Below are 18,289 nucleotides of genomic sequence, written 5' to 3'. Positions count from 1 at the left end.
AACTAAACAACAAATCACAATGTAACGGCAAGAATTAAAAAGTATCCATTTCTTCTTTTTTTTTGCCTCAGATTTGATCGTTTTCAATGAGGAAAAAAAATCTCTCAAAGTATATTTAATACCATCATAGGCAAACAGAGAAGCATAAAACAAGATAAAAAGATATGGAGGTTAGGATTTTATAAGAAATGCAGGAAGAGGAAGTGGTAGAGTAGGATGCCATACAACCCAAAGAACTTGGGTTTATTTTCAAGGCAAGCTTCTAGGTTTATGTGGGTTATTTATATAGAGGTGAGAAGGGAAGGGTACCAGTTTAGGGTTAAGGGTTATGTTTGACGACTGATGGGCTAATGTACATAATGCAGCCCATATATTTTGCCCATTGGTTTGAGCTCTTCGGCCCAGAAAGGTGCAGGTACAAATCAGGTTGTTTGTTTCAAGTTTGAGCCTTGTGTTGGGGAATCGGGTTTAAAGATATGCTCAAGATTTTGTAAGATATTCCGTTTATTTCTATTTTGGCCTTTAAAGTTTTCCTTTTTTATGTTTAAGACTCCATCGGTGTAAAAAATGTTGATTGCAACTTTCAGTCCCTCATTATTCACCACTTATTAGATCACAACGTTATAATGATGTCATTATCCGAAAAATTTTAAAATTTACAAAAAAAATAGTGAAATAATTATAAAAGAAATTTAAAAAAATTATGTACACAACTACAATGTGTTAAAGTCATTGACTTCTCTCTTGATCGATCTTTCTTTATCAATCATTATCCTTATCTAATCATAAGTTTATTTATAACTAAATTAAAATAATACTATTTGTAGATATCTAAGCTTAAATCGATTTAAGGAAGCTTATAAATAGGTTATGAATTTCTTCATATGTATATGTGAGTTAGAAAGCAATAAAAGTCGAGTATATGCTTTCTTAAGTCTCCTTTAGTGTTATTGCTCCTTGAAGTATCCAAGTTTGTTTTGTTTTCTTTTCAAATTTGTCCCTCCCTTTTATTATCTAAGTTAGTTTATATTTGCTCCTTCAATTGCTGCAATAAGTGATATCGAAGCTAGTTAAATAGCGATCTGGGACCATTGCGAACATGAGCTAGCTTGATCAAGGATCACTCATAAGAGGAGTGCTACTAATTTTACAGTTCAGGGCTGGAATTAATTTATTGTTTGGGACTAAACATAGCTAAGGTAGCACAAGAGTTAATAAATCCTTAATGACATATTTTGGTGCGCAAGCTAACACAATATAGAAGATCAACGAGAGTAATTACAACACGTGGAGCCTTTAGATGAAGTCTTATCTGAAAAGGAAAGAGTTGTGGAATGTAGTTGGTGGGAATGAGGTTGAAGCATCAACTGAAGCTAATGACATGGAAAAGTGAGAGGTTAAGTTTGCGAATACGATGTTCAATCTAATCTTTGCAGTAGATGATGAATATTTGTAGCACATATAGGATGTCGAGACACCAAATGAAATGTGGGACACTCTGGCAACGAACGACTTTGAACCAATGAAGCATGTTGATAAGTTAGTACTTTACCAAAGTTAGTTTATTAGTAGTGGAATTGTAAAATTGGCTTTGGATGAAATGCCCAATGAGGCCAGATTATGAAGAATAATAATTCATAGCTTAAATCAAAAGTATAATGGTCTTGTAACAGCTATTAGAGGTTAGTCTAAAGAGTTCATGATTGTTAATGTTCTTAGTTGAGAAGTAAACTGATTTCATTTACTATTGCAAAAAAAGAATAAGCCGAGTATTTAATACAGAAGGTCATTCACTAACTGCTAACTGACTAACCATTTAACAACTGAACCCAACTAACTATCTTAACTGACTTTTACAATTAATACTTATTATATTCCATAACATGCCCCGTGCTTATTGACTTCTCCTGTTTCTTCATGTCAGCCTTCTTCTAAATCTGTTGAACAACCCTACTGATAAGGGTTTGGTCAAGATATCAACAATTTAATCCTGTCCAGATACATGACCTACTTGAAAGAACCCGTTTGCAACCTTTTCTCTGAAAAAGAATAAGTCCAATTCAACATGTTTGAATTTGGAGTGCATGACAGGGTTATTTGCTACAGCAACCGTGACTGAGCTATCACACCAAACCAGTGCTTTGTTTTCAGACAACAACGACTGAATCCAAACTATTTCTGCAGTGACATGGGCCAGACTTCTATATTATACTTCTGCGGTGGATTCGACACCACTTTCTGCTTCTTAGAGCTCTATGAAATTGGATTTCCTCCAAGAAAGACACAACCCTGAGGTTGACTGGTGATCATCAGTGTTCGATCCCCAACTTGCATTGGAATAGCCTTCAAGAAGAAACTTTGATGTTCGGGTAAACTGTAACCCATAATCTAGCGTCCCTTGCAAGTACCTTAGAATCCGTTTAACAGCTTTGAAATGTGTATCCAAGGGTTTGTGCATAAATTGACAAGCCTTGTTCACAGAAAAGGCAATGTCTGACCTCGTTATTACCACATATTATAAGGCACCCACAATACTTCTGAATAAGTGTTCATCCTTAATCAGGCTTCCTTTATGAGCTGACAATTGACAAGTGGTCATCATTGGGGTAGGAGAAGCTTTTGACCTATCCATAAAAGCTCGTTGAAGCAAGTCCAAGATGTATTTCTTCTGACTCTAGAAAACAGCATTCAGAGTATGAGTTACTTCAATTCCAAGAAAATAACACAACTGGCCCAAGTCTTTCAAAGAAAAGTGAACATCAAGGTTTTTGACAAACTGATCAATGCCAAGAAAGTTAGTGCCAGTGACTATTATGTCATCAACATATACTAAAACATAGAGTAGCTGGGATCCTGCTCGTCGAATGAAAAGAGAATTGTCAGCTTTAGAGGCGACAAACTTAGTAGCCAACAAAAACTCCCTCAGTTTATGAAACCATGCTCGAGGTGCCTATTTAATGCCATAAAGAGCCTTTCGTAGTCTACAGACAAGCTGTTGACCATCAGTTTGTTGTTGCCCAAATCCTAGTGGCTGTGTCATATAAATCTCCTCATGCAGGTCCCCCCATTCAAGAACGCGTTGTTGATGTTTACTTGTCTGAGGGACCACCTTAGAGAAACAGCAAGGGCCAGCACTACTCGGATCGTTGTTGGCTTGACCACAGGGCTGAAGGTCTTTGAAAAATTGATACCTGCCTCTTGTAGATAGCCCTTAATAACCAACCATCCTTTGTATCGAGCTACTGATCCATATACATGTCTTTTGACCTTGAAAATCCATTTGCAACCCACAGCTCGATGGCCTGCAAGTAGAGGTACAAGGTTCCATATGTTATTGGCCATTAAGGCACTATATTCTGCTTGTGCAGTTGCAGTCCAGGCAGGACTTTTAAAGGCCTCAGCAATGTTAGATTGCTCATTTTCTTCCAAGGTAGAGGAGAAAAGTTTTGGTTTAGAAATACCGTTCTTCGATCTAGTGCGCATAGGATGACAGTTGACAGGAGACGGTGACATTACAGGAATGGCATCTAGAGCACCGGATGCAGGTGAACTAGCCATCGTAAAAGAATTCCTAGGTGAAGGTAATGAACTAGGAGATCACATGATAGAAGGAGGCTGGGTTGAAGCTGAGGTAGGGAGAGCTTCAAGTGAATGTAAGGAACCAGGAGAAGGAGGACTAGTCGATGCCACCATAGGAACATGAGAACTTTGATGAAGGAACCTAACAAGAGCCAAGGTTGTTGATAAAGTAAAGCCTTGAAATGGAAAATATGTTTCATCAAACAAGACATGACGAGTTACAAACATACGACCTTCAGCAAGACATTTGTAACCTTTCTGGTTAGAACAAACCCGAGAAAAACACACTTCAGAGATTAAAATTGTAGCTTATGGTGTTGAAAGGGCCTTAGTTAAGGAAAACACGCACTCTCAAACATTTTTAGTTTAGAATAGTCAGGTTAAGCTTTATATAGCCTCTATAAGGAGTTTAATTTTGCAAAACAAGTGTTGGTAACCTGTTGATCAGATGAGCTGCAGGAGAAAAAGCAGTTGACCAGTACCCCAAAGGCATGGATGCTCTAGCTAGTAGTATGAGCCCCATGTCAACAATATGTTAATGTCTCATTTCAACAACCCCATTTTGTTCTGAGGTATAAGGACAAGTTATTTAATGTTGAATACCAAGTTGAAAGATCTTAGTGGACAAGGAACGATACTCACTTCCTCAGTCTTTCTGCAGCATTTTAATAGACTTTCCAAATTGAACTTGAACTATTTTGTGGAAATAAAGGAAACAACGAAGAACCCCAGACTTGTTTTTAAGAAAATATAGCCAAGTATGTCTGCTATACATATCAACAAAGGAAACATAATAAGAGAAATCACTTGAGGGCACATGTGTTGGTCCCTAAACATTTGATAGACTAATTCATAGGGAAACCAGTACACTGTTTGTGAAGTACTGAAAGGCAACTTGTGAGATTTGCCCAATTTACAAGGTGTACACATAAAATCTAAGCTGCTATGCTTGAAAGACACATTACAAAAACGCAAAACAGGAGCAAGTGTATTATGGCAGGGATGTCTAAGTCTGTTGTGCCACAGCTCAAAAGAGGAAGGAGCCTATACGTTCCACAAAAGAGGAGACCCTAAGCTTTGAGCAGGACCAGGCTTATGTGAAACAGCTCGAGAGAAGTCAAACCTATACAAGCCATTATGCATGTGGCCCTCCAGTAGAGTCCTCCCTATCGGGACATCCTTCACAGACCACAAAAAGGGATGAAACTCGAAATAGACTGAATTATCTCTTGCAAACTACTCTACAAATATCAAATTTTTACAAACCGTAGGAACATATAGTATTTTTTTTAGATGTAGCAACTGAGAACCAACCACAAAGGTTGATAAGCCTAAATTAGCTATGGAAACAGACTCACCATTGCTCATAGAGACTTGACTTGTACCTGTGTAAGGAGAAACATTGGAAAGACTAGTCATGGTAAGGGTGATGTGGTTTGTTACACCAGAATCGGGGAAAGATGGAGCTCGAGAGGACGGGTGAGGAGTTGCAGAGGAAGGCTGTGAAATGAGCCATAACAGTGAGTCAAGGAAAAATGGGACGTAGGAGACTCATTAAGCTACTGATAATTGATTGACATTGAGGGACTCGAACCAAGACCAGAAAAATTCTCATCAAATCTGTGATAACACGTTTGCACCATGTATCCTATTTTACTACCTACCTAACATTGTGGTTTAGAGCAGGACCACCCATGACCTTGACCTCAATGTTCTTGATGAGAACCACGATTGGAATCTGAACCAGATTTCATGTTGTTGAAATTACCTTGTTGTGACCGAGACACCAAGTTAGCTTGCAAAGACACTTCTACCAATAAGGCCATTTGTCGTGTTTCATAATCAAGAAACATTTCAGTGACCAGTTGAAGACTCATGGGAGTGGCAAAAGCAAGTACTCGAATGGACTCAAATTCGATGAAAAGACCTTCCAAGATAATGCTGACCTATTCTTGTTCAATAACTAGGCTACCAGCTGCAGTCAGACTGTCACTTATACTCTTGACATTGGACATATAATATTTGATGGTAAGATTTGTTTTCTTGATCGAGTATAGTGCATGGCGCATACTCGAGATCTTGATATTGGACTTGGTACCAAACCTTCTGTCAATGGTTGTCCAAATGTCAAAGCTGGTTTTGGCCACTGTTAGATGCTTTAAGATTTCATCCGTAACTGTGGACAAGAGACAATAGGCTAAGAACTTATCCTGCTTTTTATGCACAATGAACGCAGGATTATCAACAAGTTGACCATCGGTCCCAAGTAGAAAATAAGAAGGAGGAAGAGTAGTGCCTAAGACAAACCCTTCAAGACCATAACCTTCGAGAATCAACAGCAGCTGGTGCTTCCACAAAAGAAAATTATGCTCACTGAGTTTAATAGTATCATGTTTGGAAAAGTAATGAACATCGGATAAAGGAAGGCTGCCAGGACCATGCTGATGGACTGCTTCACTAGTATTGGTAGAATACCGAGTCATGTCAACTGTTGGGACGGCGTCTGTTGCCATGAACATGAGGAACTAGGAAAAAAATTTTATACCAAAGAATCCATGGCTCTTGAAACCATGTTAATGTTCTTAGTTGTGAAGTAAACTAACTTCATTTACTATTGCAAAAGAAGAATAAGCCTAGTATTTAATACAAAAGGTCATTCACTAACTGTTAACTGACTAACCATTTAACAACTGAACCTAACTAACTATCTTAACTAACTTTTACAATTAATGCTTATTATATTCCATACCAATGATTACGAAATAGGAAATCATATTGTCTAATCGGGAAGCTTTAGATAATCAAATGTCTAAAGTTTGATTAAAAATAAGGAAAAACGATTATTAGTAAAAGACGAGATGTTCAAGAATAAAGTCAACAAAGTAAGACAAGCTTGAAGAAAGTACAAGTATCACAAGGCCATAAACAAAGATAGTAAAATAGATGAAGAGACAAAAGTAGGGAGAGCTAGTCAAAGTAAGATAATCAAAAGGAAAAAAATACCCGCAGGAGGTAAGGTAATTGTTATAATTGCGGTAAGTTCGAACACTTTGCTTGAGATTGTAGGATAAGAAAAGTTCAAGGAAACATTGCAACTTCCAACAATGAAAGTGTTGCTACTCTTAAAAATGATGATAGTGAGGAAGAGTGGGATTTTCAGGCCTCATGTGCAATAGTAGATGATGTTGGAAAATAAATTGCAGCATCATAGATTGAGGAGCCACTGGCAAATCATGCTCAAGCAATGGTAAAGAATTGTTCGATCAATTATCAAGAAGACTGGATAATTGATTCTCGTTGGTCTAATCATATGACTAGAGATAAAAAGAAGCTATTGAGCACAATAGAGTACAAAAAATGAAGAATTGTGGTTACTGTCAATGATTCCAAGCTACCAATATCCTACATTGGTCCTACCATGAGTATCCTATTGGAACAATCCCATCTAGAAAATGATAGTTAGTCATAATGAAAAATTATAATTTTGAAAATCAAATCGGTTTGTGATATTTATCGTAATAAACTTTTTCTTGAAAAGTATCTTTGCTCTGTGCGCGATGAATATGTATCATTGTCGACTTTCAACCGAATGCCCTTCTCTACTATCCTCTTACCCTGAATTGTATCGACTATGAGCTCGAGCAACACGAACCAAACACAGAACAAGAAACAATTTAATTACTTTTAGTAGGAAATTAATTCTCTTAATAGAAATCGGTAGAAATTATAATTCCTAAAAAATAGAATTTATTCTTAGAAAATGATTTTCCACTACTTTCTGACAGAATAACAATTTATGAAACTTGTGCGTAAATAGCTCTACCATTTTCATCTATTTATAGGAAGAGATAGGAGAATCCTAATTGAATATGGCTTAAACAAATGATATTATTTAAATAGAAAACCATCTCCCAACCTAACTGAGAGGGGTGGGAAGCAACCCTAGTAATTTACTAGGGTGTGCTACCACTTCATATTCATGAAAGATAATATTGGACTTCTTATTTATTTTGTCCAATTATGTGTGTTTCATTGACTTTTTACCCAACACTATATAATTTAAGCCAACCCAATACTTTTTTTTATTTCCCAAAATAAATATTAATTAATTAAATTAACTAAATTAATTTTCTAATTAAATAATTTTCTCAACTCAATTCTAATTCCGTTAAAGTCATGACAACTTTACTGTAAAAGAACCTATGAAGAAATATATTTAATTTCCATATTCAACTTATTCATAATGACAACTTTATGTAAAAGAACCTATGAAGAAATATATTTAATTTCCCATTCAACTTGTTCATAATGACTAATTAATTTAATTCTATTTTCGAACTTCAATTGTTTAGTTATAATTTATTAAATAATATAATAATTTTAAAACTTTAAATTAATTTCCAAGTCAAACAAATTTATTTTTATTGCACTCATTTAACTAACTTCATTATTTTTATTCATTTTTGTTTATTTAGTTCTACGTGCAATTCATTTTTTGTTTCAATGAGTTAGTAGAGGGACCAATTAAACATATATAATTAGGGCTCAAATAATTTATAATTAATTTTCATATTTTCGCCTATTAATTATAGACTTATTGTAACATCCTGATTTTCGGGTTTTTCGCGATTCTTGATATTTTAAGTAAATTTCTAAAATTTGGTAGGTGATGATGGAATTCATAATTTGGGTGTGTAAATGGGCTTATGGAAGGCCCATGAGTTGGCCAAAACCCGGTGGAATTTTTAAATTTTGGACTTAGGAGTTAGGGGTTCTGGCTAGGTGCCCTTATATTAAGTTGTAGGTAAAGTGTATCACAAAAGATCCTCCGCAAAGTGGCTAAGTGACGCCACTAGGGAGCTTTAAAGGTGGCGTGTAAGTGTTGGGGAAGACACAGGATCGATTCCTGTGTTGGCAAATAGGAGTATTTATTTTTGTGCGGGAAGGGTAAGTGTTGGAACCCGAGTGGATTCTCAGGAGGAGAGAGTTGGATCAAGTCAAATGCATAAATTAAGGAGGGATAAGGAGAGATTTTAGGATGTGATATGGAGATAGAGTTGGTCGAATAAGGGAGTTTGGAGAGGGATTTTCTGCAGAGGGTATTAGGTTAGTAATTTGGCATTAGGGTCTTAGTTGTGCCGATTTTGTTCTTTGGTGTGTAGCTTTTTCTCTTTCTTTTCCAGCCGAATCTACCTCCCTTCTACTCAATTTTCTTCCTTTTCTTTCTTTCAAATCAGCCCACTATTTCCTTTCATTCGCCATTGTTTTCCTTATCTCTATTTTTGCCAAGTGTCAAAAAGTCAATCAATGAAGATAGGGGTGCCGATTCTTTGTGACCAGCAGCCTTTTTCTTCCTTCTCAATAGTTGGCGCTCGATTCCTTACCTTTTAGGCATCCGGATTCAAGAGGAGAAAGACTGTGGTAAGTGTTCAAACTCTAAACAATTCCTAGTGTAGCTTTGGTCAAAAGTCAAACTCCAAGTTTAGGGAGATGGCGAATATGGGCATAGACTCTATGGGGTCTTCTTTAATATTTTGGTTTATTTATTGAAGGAGCAGTAAGGTGTAGTGTCGATTTGGAGTAGCTTGGACCCACGGAGTAGCTAGGCCTAGTCATCAATCGCGACAAAGGTAAGGTGCCTAAGGCCATTATGGATGGTACGAATGTGTAAGTGTTAATATTGGAAAGTTCTTAATTTGGTTCAATTATTGCGAGCTGATCTATTTAACGATTGATTATAGGAGAAATCGTGTAGGAGATCTCGTCAAGGAATATCGCAAATTAGGTGTGTAACGAACCCTTTCATAGCTTAAAGCGATAAAATGCCGAAATTCTGGCATTTCGAGGACTTGTGAGCAAGCGAACGCTCACTAGTTAGTTAGAATCGATGAGACGGTGAACGAGAACGATGGAAATGGTAAGAATGTGATTTTTGGCGTTCTTGGTAAGTTGGGCCTCGAGGGGCCGAAGTGGGGCCCATTGGGCTTTCGGGCCCATTTGGGTAAAATTGGTAGAAAATGGAAATCTGTTAAATTGCATGATAAGACTGTTAAAACCGTTATGGAATATAGGCTAAGTGGGCCTAGACGACAGAATTGGCTAAGTAGGGCCCATTAGGGGTTTTAGGCCCAATAACTCGATTTCGCTAAAATGGGCCGAATCACTGCTTGCACCCATGGATTGTTAGTAATCGTTAATAAACATGAAAACCCTAATTTTTGGTAAAATTATGAGATTACCCTTATACCATGAAAATGACCGTTTTGCCCCTAGGTAAAAATGACCATTATACCCCTAGGGTTTATGTATGATTTTAATACATGGGATTTTGATAAATATGGTATGTATGAGATGCACATGACATGTATGATATGCACATGATATGTATGATATGCACATGATGTAATCATAACTGCATTGGGTTGGGTTTTATATGGATGGAGGAAGTGAAAAGGGCTTATGCCCCTGCTTATCAAAAGGGCTTATGCCCAGCTTATCAAAAGGGCTTATGCCCCGCTTATAAAAGGGCTTATGACCCGCTTATTGAAAGGGCTTTTGCCCTGCTTATTAAAAAGAGGCTAGGCCTCCAATTATATGATAAAGCAGCCTATGCCGCCAAATGGAGAGTATGGCGGGTGGGTCGAGTTAATCCCCACATGGTGTGTTGGTTGGTACGGTGGAGAGTAGCGGATGGTGGGTTGAGTAGTCTCCCAAATGGGTTGCATTCTTTCATTGAAATTATATGTGACATTGAAATGGGCCTAAGGGCCATACTGCTTACAAGAAAGGCTTCGCCCAAGAATATGAAATATGAAAAGGCTTCACCCAAAGATTATGAAATATGAATATGAAAAGGGCTACTACCAAGTGCATGATTGAGATTGATTTGGGCTTAGACCCAACAGTCGTTATTGTTTTGGGCTCGAAAGGGCTTGTTGCACATCGAGTTTCCAAACTCACCCCTTTCCTTAACCTTGCAGATGAGCCTTGATGTGGGGACTTCAAGGAGGGATTCAGAGTGGCCACGGTGATCGTCTTGGGCTTTAAATAAAGTGTTGGTTTCGTTTAATTTCCTTTAACTATTATTTATTTTGGGTTGTAATAAGGCCAATTTTAACTTTTCTTTTATTTCTTTTCGGATTATTTTAATTTTAATAACTTTAAAATTGGTTAATTATTATTCAAATGGGCTAAACTTAGGACGTGTTTTCAAAATGATACTTGTTTTCAAATTATCTCAACACCACGATTCATCGGTTAATCAAAGACGCCCACTTAAACGAATTTAAACTCGAAATGACAAAGTGTGGCTATGGTTGTGGGCATGTTCAGATTGAATCCAATTAAAGAGCTTGGTACTTAAGCAACCTTCATGGCTCACCTCCTCCGCCTCGGATACCTACCGGTGCTTAGCTTCCATACACTTTGTTAACTCAGAAAACATATGGCTTTTAAAACTCTAAAACGAAACTCGATTTTTAACTCCGATGTGGCACGTCAAATTTGGCCATAACGTCTGGGCCGAGTTTGGGGTGTTACATTTAGTGGTATCGAGCCTAGGTTGCAACAACTCGATGTGGATCGGGTCCAAAATGTTTTCGAAACTTAGGCCTAAGAAGGGTATTTTGGAAAAGGCTTCAAAAATTCATTTTAAAGATGTTTTATGAGAATATATGTTAAAATGGTACCGCTTTTTCTGCTTTTAAATCAAGAGTTCAAAATAAAGGAGTTTTCAAATCAAAGTTTTCAATTTCTATTTTCGATAATCAAAAACATGGTTTTTAGTTCTAAATGGATTGGAGAAAGAAGTGGCGCATGAATCCCGGCACCAAGTCTGTAAGTATATTTTCCTTACAATATATGATATTGATATGATATTATGAATAGTCTTTGAGACCCTACTATGAGACTTTAGCTAGGTAGAGCAGTAAACAGTAGGAATGAGACCGTAGCTAGGCTACGATGATACGAAAAATCCTTGAACTACTATATCTACATAAGACATTTTCTTAATAAACAAGTGGAACGTTATACTAATTTCATAAAATTCAGAATCGATAATTCGATATGAGTACTAGAGGAGCTCAGGACGAGGCCGCGGACGTGGTCGCGAAGGGTGCAAGTGAATCTTCATCCTCGGGCATAGGTTACCGAGGAGCCACCGTGCCGCAAGCAACGGAGACCTGGTCTTATGATCGGGTTGTTGGGGATGACGCTTATCCCAAGCCATGTTAAGGGTTTTAGAAAGAGTGGTGGAGCTAGTACCGACGGTGAATAGGGGTCTATATCGAGCGACTCCCGCCAACGGAGAGCAGGTATTTAGGGGTGTATCTCGAGTGGCCCCGAATGTGGCGTAATATTGGTGGAGGCTACGAACGGATCATGGATTTATCTAGACCGCTCAATGGAGCAAAAGTCGAAAGGAGTCGTGTCGCCGCTACGTGATTTAAGCATACCGATGGTGGATCACCGTAAGGGAGAGTACCCCAATTGACCAAGTAACCCGGGAATTGTTCAAACCGCTTTAAAGGGAGGTATGTTGGAGCAAGCTATGTGGATGCTCGTCGAAGGAATTCTTGAATCTGACTCAAGATGATAAGACTGTAGCAGAGTATGAGGCAGAATTTTTGAGGCTGAGTCGATATGCTAGTGGCATAGTGGTAAATGAATACGAGCGCAGTGTCCGCTTTGAGGATGGTCTCCGCGATGAGCTTAGGATATTGATAGCTCTACAGAGGGAGCGTGGTTTTGCCGCTTTGGTAGAAAAGGCTAAGATAATCGAGGAGGTGAAGTGAGTGAGCGATGTAATCGTGAGAAGGATCGACCTGCATTCAAGAGGGATTTCGACCCTCGAGTGCCACGAATCAAGTGTTAAAAGAGCAAGGATGGAGGAATCGGTTCGAGGCGGTTCCAAGAATACTTATAGACCGCAGCTTGGTGGACCGTGGTCGGGTGCATATGGGGAGAGGCCGAAACGAATCGAGCATGTTTTCGATGTGGGTCAAAGGAGCATAAGTTCGTAGAGTGTCCTCGGAGGACGTACTCAGAGCTAGCGGTAGAGCAAAGGGATGTCCAACCACGGCGAGAAGGACCACCACCACAGAGGGTCGTGGGCAAGGTAGAGGTGGCAATGGTAATGGACGAGGACGGGGCACTGGCAGAGGTGCCGGTCATGTGAAGCTCGACAACCGGCGTTGGTTTATGCCGCACGACGTCGTGAGGAGGGTGACGCCCCGATGTTATAACGGCACGTTCTTCATTCATAACATGCCTTACACTGCTTTGATTGATGTGGGTTCCACCCACTCGTATGTTGCTTGTGATGTATCTGGGGTTTTGGATGTGCTTCCTGAGAAGACTGTGAGTGGGGTATCAGTAATAAGTCCATTGGGATATTCGGTTAAGGTAGATAAAATTTTTAGGCGATCGTTAGTGACACAAGATAAAATCTTTGAAGGAGATTTGATGGAGCCGCCATTTCGGATTTTGATCTTATTTTGGGAATGGATTGGTTAGCTAAGCACAAGGCGACGTTGGATTGTGCCGCAAAGAGGATGGTACTAAGAATCGTCAAGATGAGGAGATAATGGTCATAGGGGAACGAAGGATTATTTATCCAATGTTGTTTCTGCTAAGAGCCGGAAGTTGATCCGGAAAGGTTGTGAGGCGACTTGGCCTTTGTAAGTCAAACGGACTTGAGGAGATAACGGTGGAGTTGGTTAGACTATTAAGGAATTTCAGGATGTATTCCCGATGAACTTCCGGATTACCCCGAACAGAGAAGTCGAGTTTGGAATCGACTTACTACCGGAATACTCCCGTGTCCATTGTGCCTTATCGGATGGCACCAAAGGAGTTGGTAGAATTGAAAGCTCGATTCAAGAGTCTGCTGGATAGAGGGTTTATAAGACCAAGTGTTTCTCCCGGGTGCATCGGTCTGTTCAGAAAGAAGAAAGATGGGACTATGGGATTGTGTATTGACTATCGGCAGTTGAATAAGTCGACTATCAAGAACAAGTATCCGTTACCAAGAATCGATGATCTGCTCGACCAATTAAAAGGAGCCTCGGTGTTTTCTAAGATCGACCTTGGCCGGATATCATCAATTAAGAGTTAAAGAGGGGATATTTATAAGACGGCGTTCAGACTCGATACGGACATTACGAAGTTTCGGTAATGCCATTTGGGTTGACTAATACACCCGGCATTCATGGATTTGATGAATCGGTATTCCACCATACTTGGATCGGTTCGTAGTCGTTTTTATTGATGATATCTTGGTGTATTCGAAACGGAAGAGTAGCATGATGAGCATCTTCGTAGTAGTCGCAAGTGTTAAGGGAGAAGCAACTTTATGCAAAGTTTAGTAAGTGCGAGTTTTGGTGAAGGAAGTTACCTTCTTGGGGCATGTTGTGTCTCTGAAGGGATCAAGGTGGACCTCGAAAGATTGAAGCCATTTTGGAATGGAAGCCACCAAGTCGATAATGTAAATTCAAGTTTTTGGGGTTGGCGGGTTATTATCTGAGATTCGTGGAAGGATTTTTCGTGATGGCAAGACCGTTAATCTAAACTTATAAGGAAGGGAGCACCTTTTGTTTGGACAGATAAGCAGAAGAGGCTTTTGAGAAGTTGAAGAAGGTTTTGACTAAGCGCCGCTTTGATTCACCAGTAGTCCGGTAAGGATTTCACGGTGTACATGATGCGTCACATGTAGGTTTGGGTCTGCGTGTTGATGCAAGAGGGTAAAGTGGTCGCTATGCTTCATTTACGCCTTAAGCCACATGAGGTGAACTACCCCACGCATGACTTGGAATTGGCAATGTAATCTTTGCACTTAAGATATGGAGGCATTACCGTATGGAGAGAAATGCATCATCTATACGGATCACAAGAGTCTTAAGTACTTGCGACTCAAAAGGAGTGAATCTTAGCGTGAAGGTGGATAGAGTTGTTAAAGGACTATGACTGCTCGATTGAGTACCACCCAGATAAGGCGAATGTCGTGGTGATGCGCTAAGTCAAGAGATGTGGCGTAATTAAAGGCGATGTTTGCTCGCCTAAGCTTGTATGCGACGGGAGTTTGTTGGCAGAGTTACGGTGAGACCGACTTGGGTAGAAACAGATTAAGAAGCAGCTAGAGGACGAGTCGTTGGTTGCTCGGTTTCGCAAGTTGAGAAGGGGAGAATCGACTTTGGGTTAAATAGTGAGGAGTTCTTTGTTTTCGAGGAAGAGGTTAAAGAGGCGGCGGATCGACAAAAGTCTTATGCCGATCCAAGCGTAAGGATATTGAATATGCGGTAGGAGACATGGTCTTTTGAAAGTTTCGCCTTGGAAGAAGATCTTGAGATTTGGTAAGAATGGTAAGTTGAGCCCACGGTTTATTGGACCTTATCGAATCATTAAGCGGATAGGGCGGTGGCTTATCAACTAGAGTTACCTCCGTAATCGGATCGCATTCACGATGTCTTCCATGTGTCCATGCTAAGGCGATATCGCTCGACCCAACTCATATCGTGCATTGCGTAAATTGATGTACAATGGATTTGACCTTTGAAGAGGAACACTGCAAATACTTGATCGTGATGTCAAGGTGTTGAGAAAGAGGTCATCCGTTGGTGAAGGTACTTTGGAGGAACCATGGCAAGGAAGAAGCTACTTGGGAGACCGAAGAGGCAATGCGTCAGCAGTACCCTCAACTGTTTGGACCAGGTAAATTTCGAGGCCGAAATTTCTTTAAGGAGGGTAGAGTTGTAACATCCTGATTTTCGGGTTTTTCGCGATTCTTGATATTTTAAGTAAATTTCTAAAATTTGGTAGGTGATGATGGAATTCATAATTTGGGTGTGTAAATGGGCTTATGGAAGGCCCATGAGTTGGCCAAACCCGTGGAATTTTTAAATTTTGGACTTAGGAGTTAGGGGTTCTGGCTAGGTGCCCTTATATTAAGTTGTGGGTAAAGTGTATCACAAAAAGATCCTCTGGCAAAGTGGCTAAGTGACACCACTAGGGAGCTTTAAAGGTGGCGTGTAAGTGTTGGGGGAAGACCTGGGATCGATTCCCTGTGTTGGCAAATAGGAGTATTTATTTTTGTGCAGGAAGGGTAAGTGTTGGAACCTGAGTGGATTCTCAGAGGAGGAGAGAGTTGGATCAAGTCAAATGCATAAATTAAGGAGGGATAAGGGAGAGATTTTAGGATGTGATATGGAGATAGAGTTGGCGAATAAGGGAGTTTGGAGAGGGATTTTCTAGAGGGTATTAGGTTAGTAATTTCGGCATTAGGGTCTTAGTTGTGCCGATTTTGTTTTTTGGTGTGTAGCTTTTTCTCTCTTTCTTTTCCAGCCGAATCTACCTCCCTTCTACTCAATTTTCTTCCTTTTTCTTTCTTTCAAATCAGCCCACTATTTCCTTTCATTCGCCATTGTTTTCCCTTATCTCTATTTTTGCCGAAGTGCCGCAAAAAGCCGAATCAGTGAAGATAGGGGTTGCAGATTCTTTGTGACCAGCAACCTTTTTCTTCCTTCTCAATAGTTGGCGTTCGATTCCCTTACCTTTTAGGCATCCGGATTCAAGAGGAGAAAGACTGTGGTAAGTGTTCAAACTCTAAACAATTCCTAGTGTAGCTTTGGTCAAAAGTCAAACTCCAAGTTTGGGAGATGGTCAATATGGGCATAGACTCTATGGGGTCTTCTTTAATATTTTTGGTTTATTTATTGAAGGAGCAGTAAGGTGTAGTGTCGATTTGGAGTAGCTTGGATCGCCGGAGTAGCTAGGCCTAGTCATCAATCGCGACAAAGGTAAGGTGCCTAAGGCCATTATGGATGGTGACCGAATGTGTAAGTGTTAATATTGGAAAGTTCTTAATTTGGTTCAATTATTGCGAGCTAATCTATTTAACAATTGATTATAGGAGAAATCGTGTAGGAGATCTCGTCAAGGAATATCGCAAATCGTGTGTAATGAACCCTTTCATAGCTTAAAGCGATAAGATGCCAAAAAGTCAAATGCCAAATTTCGGCATTTCGAGGACTTCATGAGCAAGCTTAACGCTCACTAGTTAGTTAGAATCGATGAGACGGTGAACGAGAACGATGGAAATGGTAAGAATGTGATTTTTGCCGTTCTTGGTAAGTTGGGCCTCGAGGGGCCGAAGTGGGGCCCATTGGGCTTTCGGGCCCATTTGGGTAAAATTGGTAGAAAATGGAAATCTATTAAATTGCATGATAAGACTGTTAAAACCGTTATGGAATATAGGCTAAGTGGGCCTAGACGACAGAATTGGCTAAGTAGGGCCCATTAGGGGTTTTAGGCCCAATAACTCGATTTCGCTAAAAATGGGCCGTAATTATGCTTGCACCCATGGATTGTTAGTAAATGTTAATGAACATGGAAACCCTAATTTTTGGTAAAATTATGAGATTACCCTTATACCATGAAAATGACCGTTTTGCCCCTAGGTAAAAATGACCATTATACCCCTAGGGTTTATGTATGATTTTAATACATGGGATTTTGATAAATATGGTATGTATGAGATGCACATGACATGTATGATATGCACATGATATGTATGATATGCACATGATGTAATCATAACTGCATTGGGTTGGGTTTTTATATGGATGGAGGAAGTGAAAAAGGGCTTATGCCCCAGTTATCAAAAGGGCTTATGCCCCAGTTATAAAAGGGCTTATGACCCAGTTATTGAAAGGGCTTTTGCCCCAGTTATTAAAAGAGGCTAGGCCTCCAATTATATGATAAAGCAGCTATGCTGCCAGTGGAGAGTATGGCGGGGTGGGTCGAGTTAATCCCCACATGGTGTGTTGGTTGGTACGGATGGAGAGTAGCGGATGGTGGGTTGAGTAGTCTCCCCAAATGGGTTGCATTCTTTCATTGAAATTATATGTGACATTGAAATGGGCCTAAGGGCCATACCGCTTCTGAGAAAGGCTTCGCCCAAGAATATGAAATATGAAAAGGCTTCGCCCAAGATATGAAATATGAAATATGAAAAGGCTACTACCAAAGGCATGATTGAGATTGATTTGGGCTTAGACCCAACAGTCGTTATTGTTTTGGGCTCGAAAGGGGCTTGTTGCACACTGAGTTTCCAAACTCACCCCTTTCCTTAACCTTGCAGTGAGCCTTGATGTGGGGACTTGGGTAGGAGGGATTCAGAGTGGCCACGGTGATCGCCTTGGGCTTTAAATAAAGTGTTGGTTTCGCTTAATTTCCTTTAACTATTATTTATTTTTGGGTTGTAATAAGGCCAATTTTAACTTTTCTTTTATTTCTTTTCGGATTATTTTAATTTTAATAACTTTAAAATTGGTTAATTATTATTCAAATGGGCTAAACTTAGGACGTGTTTTCAAAATGATACTTGTTTTCAAATTATCTCAACACCACGATTCATCGGTTAATCAAAGACGTCCACTTAAACGAATTTAAACTCGAAATGACAAAGTGTGGCTATGGTTGTGGGTATGTCTAGGATTGAATCCAATTAAAGAGCTTGGTACTTAAGCAGCCTTCATGGCTCACCTCCTCCGCCTCGGATACCTACACGGTGCTTAGCTTCCATACACTTTGTTAACTCAAAGAAACATATGGCTTTTAAAAACTCTAAAACGAAACTCAGAATTTTAACTCTGATGTGGCACGTCAAATTTGGCCATAACGTCTGGGCCGGGTTTGGGGTGTTACACTTATT

At 39.5% G+C, this 18,289-nt stretch overlaps 1 non-coding gene across 1 annotated transcript; it reads right to left on the bottom strand.

The window, feature by feature from the left end:
* Positions 1–59: 59 nt before the first annotated feature.
* Positions 60–137, bottom strand: LOC128285879 (small nucleolar RNA Z267). The gene has a single exon (XR_008276426.1). It is a non-coding gene; the product is annotated as a small nucleolar RNA Z267 (small nucleolar RNA).
* Between the last annotated feature and the right edge of the window lie 18,152 nt (positions 138–18,289).

This window comes from Gossypium arboreum, chromosome 12 (assembly GCF_025698485.1).
Source record: "Gossypium arboreum isolate Shixiya-1 chromosome 12, ASM2569848v2, whole genome shotgun sequence".
NCBI classification, from domain to species: Eukaryota; Viridiplantae; Streptophyta; class Magnoliopsida; order Malvales; family Malvaceae; genus Gossypium; species Gossypium arboreum.
This window is presented reverse-complemented; position numbering and strand designations above follow the sequence as displayed.